This window comes from Strongylocentrotus purpuratus, unplaced genomic scaffold, assembly GCF_000002235.5.
Source record: "Strongylocentrotus purpuratus isolate Spur 01 unplaced genomic scaffold, Spur_5.0 spur5_scaffold_19, whole genome shotgun sequence".
NCBI classification, from domain to species: Eukaryota; Metazoa; Echinodermata; class Echinoidea; order Camarodonta; family Strongylocentrotidae; genus Strongylocentrotus; species Strongylocentrotus purpuratus.
The window spans coordinates 2,035,710-2,044,583 of NW_022145604.1; positions in this window are offsets into that span (position 1 = coordinate 2,035,710).

Here is an 8,874-nt window from a genome sequence, read left to right on the forward strand (position 1 = left end):
ACCTCATACCCCCTAGATCCGCCCCTGACACGAATGAATCTTCGGTGAGTTTGTTTTCTTCCGATTATTGTTCCTGAACAATCACAACATGAATAGGGATATAACATGAATAATTGTTTTAAAACTTGATGCTAAATTGTTGAAATTTGATAAAAAGCCGTTTTGTGGCTTGGTCGAGACAAGTTGTGCTAGTCGTGTAGTCCCGTCTGTACTGTATTGCGTGGAAGGGAACAGGCCATTTTCGTAATGTAATCAAATTTAATACATACGTCTTTGTGAAGTTCCTCAATACAAATGATTTCATTCACCTGTCTAGGATTCGCAATAGTCAGAACGCAAACTGCATGTATTAAGTGTGGCAACAACTAATGTATGCAGATTGGATTCTGTCTATTTAAATACTATTATTATTATTATCAGGTGAATGAAATAGTTGTATCGAGGCACTTGATTCACTTGGGGCGTCATTGAGAACGCCCGTAGATTTGGCCAAAACCCGTTCTAGATTTCAGGGCCTCAGCGGTCATCCAACTGTTACTATAGTAACTTCTCGATTTTGCACACGAACCGCAGATTCTAATTCCGCAATGAGTTTGCGAAAATTGCCTACTCTCTCGGTCGTTACCACAACACGAATGGGCATTATGGGTTTAGGAGGGAGATGGGAAGGGGGTGTTATTAACACAGATCTAAGGGGGTAAACCAATCGTCAATCTGTTTACTTTTTTCTATGACCTATGTATTAAAACAAAAAATCTTATAAATGATAAAGCGAATCTTCTTTTGGACTATTTATTGCAATCCCTTTACCACGCAGTTCACAATCCGTCATGCGACTTTCTATAGATAATTCTACAGCAAGTCACCGTCATGTACATTTTTTTTTATCGCTCTTGAAAGTCAAATAGCCCTTTCATTTCATTTTAGAAATAAACTCTTATACATTCCTTGATATTTAAATTGCGCTGCCCCTATTGTGTCCTCTTTTTAAAGAGCACAACAGAGCCCTCAGATTAGGCAGCAAGTAGCAAAACAAACCCGTAACACTGGACACAACATTCAATGGGATGATGCCCACATCATTGAGTTTGAAACGCACTTCTGGTAAAGAATGGTAGAAGAAGCATCTGCATAAAAGGATGAATCCTTCACTGAATAGGGATTCTTGCCACTGGCGTACTGGTGGGGGGGGGGGGCGCCAGCCCCCCCCCCCCCAAATCAAATTGAACCATGACTTATTTTCAATTCCATATACAAGTGATGTATAAATGTTCGTGATATCACATGATTTTCAACAAAATGCGCGTTTCTCCATTTTTGTTGCAAACTGACACATTCCCAAATAGCCAGGAAGAGCATATGTTTGTTATAGTCACTAATAAGGGGGCTTATAGTGGCCACTAACAGTAGTATTTTGTTTTAGTAAAACACTAGTAAAAAAAATCCTTTCCAGAAGCTCCTGTGACAAGCACTGCCGGGAGATAACATGCGACCCACCACTCGGGCTGAGCATGCACAGATTTGCGAACGAGCGTTCCATACTTACATCATGTAACACTGCACATGTACGTTTAAGGGGGACCCCCACACTCAGTGTTATTTAGGGTACGCATAATTATGCTCGTACCCTCTTTTGAAAGCACCCCATATCTGAGGACTGCCAACATTTCCGACCCCCCCCCCCCCTTTCGCGGGCTTTTCGCGGGCTTTTCCTGCCTTGGAGACCCCCCCCCCCCTAAATCAGGAAAAATGCTCAATGTACCCTCCTAAATTCGGAATAATTTCCCAGGAGTCCAAAGAGATGAGAGAGAAAAGTCAAATACACCCCTTTTTTTTTTACAAATCTCGGGCCGGACTTTGTCGCACGAAAAGTACCCCTTTACCGGACATTTTGGCAACACGCATGCGGTCATTCCGACCTCTGAGTGGGGGGGGGGGGGGCGGGTAAGGGGCCCAGTCGGGAAGTTGAATTCAGACAAGATTAAGAGTAGAGAACGGTACAACTAATCGTCTTCTTTCTCAAATAATTTAATGAAACGGCAAAGCTTCCGAATTTCGCGGGGGAGGGGGCAACTGAATTCAGACTTGGATTAAGAGTCGAAAACGGTACAACGAATCGTCTTCTTTCTCTAATAATTTAATGAAACGCGAAAATGATTTCAGAAAAGGATAAAAAGTAATAATTAAATTAAACGACAAAGCTTCCGCATTTCGGGTGGGGGGGGGGGGGAACTGAATTCAGACAAGGACACGATCGAATCGTCTTCTTTCTCTAATAATTTAATTAAACTTGAAAGCGTCCGCGTTTTACGCGGGATGGGCGAAAATGATTTTAGACAATGATTAATAGTAATACTTTATTGAAACGTCAAAGCTTCCGCGCTTTGCGCAGAAGGAGGTGAAACGAAATTCAGACAAGGATTAAGAGTCCAGAACGGTTCAATGAATCGTTTTCTCTCTCTAATAATTAAATGAAACGTCATAGCTTCCGCGCTTCGCGCGGGAGGGCCGAAACAAGAATTAAGAGTGGAGAACGGTACAACGGATCGTCTTGTTTCTCTAATAATTTAATGAACCGCGGAAGAGGAAAAACTGAATTCAGAAGGAGGTGAAACGAAATTCAGACAAGGATTAAGAGTCCAGAACGGTTCAATGAATCGTTTTCTCTCTCTAATAATTAAATGAAACGTCATAGCTTCCGCGCTTCGCGCGGGAGGGCCGAAACAAGAATTAAGAGTGGAGAACGGTACAACGGATCGTCTTGTTTCTCTAATAATTTAATGAAGCGCGGAAGAGGAAAAACTGAATTCAGACAAGGACACGATACAACGAATCATCTTCTTTCTCTAATAATTTAATGAAACGTTAAAGCTTTCGCGCGGAATGGGCGAAAACGAATTCAAACAAGGGTTAAGAGTAATAATTTAATGAAACATCAAAGTTTCCGCGCTTTGCGCGGGAGGGGGGGGGCAAACTGATTTCAGACAAGGATTAAGAGTCGGGACCGGTACAATGAATCGTCTTCTTTCTCTAATAATTAAATGAAACGTCATAGCTTCCGCGCTTCGCGCGGAAGGGGCGAAACAAGAATTAAGAGTCGAGAACGGTACAACGAATCGTCTACTATTTCTAAAAATTTAATGAAGTGTCAAATCTTCAGCGCTTCGCGCGTAAGGGGGAAAACTGAATTCAGACAAGAACACGATACAACGAATCGTCTTCTTTCTCTAATCATTTATGAAATGTGAAAGCTTCCGCGCTTCGCGCGGAATGGGCGAAAATGAATTCAGACAAGATTTAAGAGTAATAATTTAATGAAGCGTCAAAGCTTTCGCTCTTTGCGCGGGATGGGCGAAAAAGAATTCAGACAAGGATTAAGAGTAATAATTGAATGAAACGCAAAGCTTTCGCGCTTCGCGCGTGAGGGGGGGGGGGGAACTGTATTCAGACAAGGATTGAGAGTCGAGAACGGTACAACGGATCGTCTTCTTTCTCTAATAATTTAAGAAGTGTCAAAGCTACCGCGCTTCACGCGAGAGGGGGTGGGGGAACTAAATAATAACTTAGTTCCTGGCCCCGGTTTTATAGGGTTAAATTTGTAGACATTTGGACATTGGGCATTAATATATTTGTCGGTAATTGATGGCCTGAAAATGCGTCTAATTTGGTTCTAAAATTGCAAATGCTTCTTACTCTGGGAGGGGGTCAGAACCCCCTCCCAGACCCATCCCGCTTGGTTGCTCTGCTCCCTCGCCGCTAAAGCCTCGTTCTGTCGCTTCATCGTTTCACATAAGTATACTTCACCCCATGCCATTTTGTGCCCCCCCCCCTCCCACGTAAGAAATTTCTGGATCCGCCACTGATGCCCATACCCATTAGACCCTACTTTGAGAACTGTTCAGCGGGGCCTGCATGTTAGAGTGGGGTGATGCGGATTTTTTTTTCGTCAGCCCCCCCCCCCCCCCAAAAAAAAAAAACGTTTTTGCTTATTACGCCACTGATTCTTGCTATACACTTTTACCTGATAATAAAAGATCCACGGGCGTGGTTGTTAAAAGCTTAAACTACATTAAACTCCAATTTTGCAGGGGGAGAGCCTTTGTCGGGAGTCTTTAATAATAAAAGGGATAAACCCTTCACTGAATAGGGATTCTTGCTTTATGTTACCTTTCTTCGCTCCAGTGATCTCGAGGCAGCAGACAGCAAGAAATTGTGTAAATAATTTGCTGTTGCCGGGAGTCTTGCATGGGGCGGAGCCCCAGAAAGTTCTTGAACTTTAATTTTTTTAGGAAATTCCAAATAGTCGTGATGAGCGATAGAAATTGTAATTTCCTCCTTGAGAGTTACATAACCCCTTTCATTTCATTTTAGAATTTAACCTCTCTTTTTCTCTTAAAGACAATTTCATATAACTTCTGTTTTCGTATTGTTGTACTTTCGTCCGCAGACTACTTAAAGGTGAAATTCAAAGAAGATCACAAATAAGTCAACTAATGTATCACTAGAAACTGGTAAGCTAACAGATGGCCATCGTACAAGTTTTAGGTCAACTTCATATAGGGTGATTTATAAAAATACAAATACAACCACCTCCATAGCAGCTGGGATATACGAGAGATTCGCCGGAAAAATAACGATGTTTTAATGACGTCACTATATGGACCAACACTGCCCAAGCAGACGACATCCCATAGAGAATGAACATATTTACAAAGCTATTATTTCACAAATTATAATGAGTTTAGTGTATATAACTGTAATGGCATGTCAAACCATTCAAAGGGGGATATGACCCGATTCTGATAACTAAAATCTTTTGCTTGTAAATACACAGGATAGGGGTTAATTAACAATCAAAGAAACCAGGGGCGGTATTCTGAACATTGTTGTAAGTATTGTGTTATCTTTTGTTGTATCTTCCAGAGATAACACAGCGCTAATATTGTTGTAAGTTGGTATTCTGAACATTGTTTTATCCCTGTGTTATCTCTTGAAGGACCGCCTCTATCTTATCTTTGACCATTGATGACACGCCCATTTTTATGGACCCTACCAATCAAAATCTATTTATATAAGCATGATAAGTAGATCAACCAATAGGAATACTTTATGCCATATCTGAAGATGCGCCTAGCGCATACTAATCTTGGGCGTAATTAGTTATTTGAGCACTTATTACGCGCGTAATCATTATGCGCTGTTGAATGTGGATCATGAAGACAAATCACGCTTTCACTATATTGGTTAAGATGAGAGCATTAAAATAGTCCTATCCTAGCATGTAATATCTTAGAAAGTTCTCATCTGTGATTTTTCCGGTCAACACACAATCTTCTTCTAACTCGTCTATTGGCACGAAGTTGGTTCTGGGCAAAAAATATTGCCGCCATTATATCACCACGAAAGATACAACAACCCCCTACCTGTTGTAAATATTGTTGTAAATACCATGCAAGATAAGATAAGATAAAAGATACAACAACTTTCAGAATACCAATTATCTCGACATATTATCTCCCGTGCGCATATGCAAATGAGAATTAAATGCCACTTTATTAATAATACGCACAATTACAAGCGCACCAAAGTATGAGCGCAGGCGCGGCCAATAAGATGAGAGAAAAGATACAACAAAAGATAACACAAAAGTTACAACAATGTTCAGAATACCAACTTTATCTTATCTTCAAAGATACAACAATATTAGAGATAACACAGGGTTCAGAATACCGCCCCCGACTTTCAAATTGAAAACCCCCGGAATGATATTAAAGACGGCATGTGTTCCCTCTTGAAACGCCGAACATACCCCGGTGTGTGCAGCTGAATATACAATGGCGTCTTATTTCGTTTACAGGCGACAGATTCCTTTATATTTGTATCGCTGCATTTGTCATCAAAATAAACCCATGCGCGGGGATTAGAGTGAGGTAATAGATTATACATTTAGCCTGACGGTAGTGAAGTAAGAGAAAGAACTCGAGAGAAGATGAAAACACAGGAACTGAAAATGTGTGAGATGTCATGAGACATCGTCTGCTTGTGCAAGTCATGTCCATACTGTGATCTCACACATCTCAGCAGCGTTCGGAGAGCTCTTCAGGTGCTATGCCGGGGCTGTATTTAAGCGTTTTGTAATTTATAATAATCATTACTTCGGATGTTTCCAAGCATTGAATTTTGATAACCTAGTCGAATTAAAGTTTCAACTTTGCAATAATGAAAATAAAGTTAGATTTTAAAACCAATGAATATCTACTTTAAGCACATGTCGAGCCAACTCAGTCGGAAATGTAATATGTAGGCCTAAGTGTAAAGTTAAGTTTCATGTTCTTCCTTTTTTCTTTCTTTCTTTCTTTCTCTCCCTCTCTCTATCTCTTTTCTTTTCCTCTATCGTCTTTTTTAAAAACATTATTCTTTCTTTTCTTCTCATTTTTCTGTGTGTGACATGCGTTACGCGTACGTCTATCAATGTCTTAATATAGTAGATTTACATTTTGATGTTTCCCTTTGTAGGTGCACCTTATATTCCAGAAAGTGCCCTATTTTGATGGTGCCCCCCCCCCCCATGTATTGATCTCGATAAAAATAACTTTCTCATTAATTCTATTTCCAATATATCTAATACTTGCACTAATCTCCAATTTAAAAAAAAATCGTCTACACTCTCTCAAGATAATGCAAGGCTATCTCGCGAGTAATCTCTCAATTTCTAGCTTCCTGCTTTCCTCATCTCCCAGTCTCCCTTGCTTTAATATTCCTCGTTACTTCCTTCCAATTGAACTCCAACTTAATTGATGTTATACACTGTATCTACTCTTCAACTACAGGTAGATGCAAATGTTACTCAAAATCCATTATATAAATCACACTCAGGATACAGCCAATTGACGAGAATTGCTTCAATCTATATTTTACATGTATCATTAATATATGGTTTTACAATGGCTATGGTGATGAGTTGTAGGTAACATGTTGATGTGTTTGTTAAAATGTATTACCATGGTGCACCTTCTTGGTTACAAAAAAATATGTGTATGTATTAACGTAAGTTCGTGCCTTTACATATCACAGTAGAAATCAATGTTTATATTTGATGCAGAATAATATTAATATTTGGAGATTAGAAACACAAACAGTTTCCATAACCGTTCAGGTTTTTCAAGAAAAAGTTAAGCAAACTTTCTCCTGGATGTAAATTCACACTAGCGTATAGCACTAGCGAGCTCTCCGATCCAGGCTAGACTTTTCGCGAGCGGTTTCATTGGAATTTTAAGCGGTTTCATTGGAATTAATCGAGAAATTCCCCTCGCTAGCGTGTAAATAAAAAATACGCCGGCCGGCCATACGTAAATGGCAGCGACGGTAACGATGGATTAGGAGGAAGGGGTGCATACGTGAACTGCAAGCGTATTGGGGATGATCATACTATCATTTTAGAGTGTGCAATCTGGGTCGGAATCCAGCATAATATATTTATAAAAAAGAGGTTCACATAAAAGCACTCATGATAAAGCCGCGCCCGGCCCCTACAACATCATTTTGGATTTTCAGATGATGGGGCGGGTGGCAGGGGTAGGGGGCAAAGTTCGCCCCACTCTTCAAGTACCCCCCCCCCCCCCAAAGGGCCACTTTTACTTTGTAAAGAAGTGCCCTTTCCCCCTTTTTAACTCGGATAAGCGCACATGTCATCAACACATGTGCCCCCTTTCCTATCTGATAAGGGCTATTTAGAAAAATGAGGCCCTTCAAAATTAAAAAGTGTCCCTTTTCATCTCTGGTAAATTACCATTTTCATATATGAGAAGTTAATTCTTTTCACTTCAGTGCGCTCTTCACCTCCGATAATTGCCCCTATTCAAATCTGAGAGATGCTCGTTTTACTTTGAAAAGTACCCCTTCCCCTCCTGATAAGTACTCTTTTCATCTATGATGGGTGCCCATTTTCACCTTTGCTAACTGCCCTTTTATTTTGAATCGTGCCCCTTTTCCTTTCTAATAAGGGACCTATCCCCTTTTCATAAATGCCCCTTTTCACCTCTGATAAATCAATTTCTGATGGATGCCCCTTTTCCGTCAACAAATGCCCATTTCCCATACTCATAAGTGCCCTATCTCATTTCTGGTGAGTGCCTCCTTTCAGGTGTAAGAAGTGCCCCGTTTGAACCTTTGATAATTACTCTTTGTACCTTGACACATGCTCCTTTTCTTTTCTAATAAGTGTCTTTATCCCTTTCGATATGTGTCCCCTTAACCTCTCATCATCAGGCACGTAGCCACGGGGGGGGGGGGGGGGGGGCACGTGCCCCCTAACCTGCTCATCATTAGTCTTGCACCTAATTTAAAGCGACTAAGAGTAATTTCCCCTAAAGCTCGCCCGCTCGCTCGCATTTATAGATGATACAATTATAAGTCACTTTAAAACAAATGTTTTTTTCAGTCTTCCGTGATGCTTATAACCCCATCATGATTTGGTTTTTTCCTCTTTATAAGATGTAATTTTTCACTCTGCGACCTCACAGATCTTACATTTTTTTCTCGCTCGCTTTGCTCGCTCGCAAATGAATATTCAGAAAATCACACCCAGCCGAAAGTGTGATGCTTAAGCAATATCTTGTATGATATATAAAGAAAAACAAATATTGAAATCGTCCCTGATAATGGAATCACAATGAAAGGGTATATACCAATGTCTAAAAAAAAATGTATATTTTCGCTTTGAGATTTCGCTTTGTAGGTGCCCTTTTTGTTGGTGCTTTCCACTTCGGAAATAGCTCATGCTTGCGCGCACAGGGGGTGTCTGTGTGTGTGCGTGTGCGTGTGTGTGTGTGTGTGTGTGTGTGTGTGTGTGTGTGTGTGTGTATGGGGGGGGGG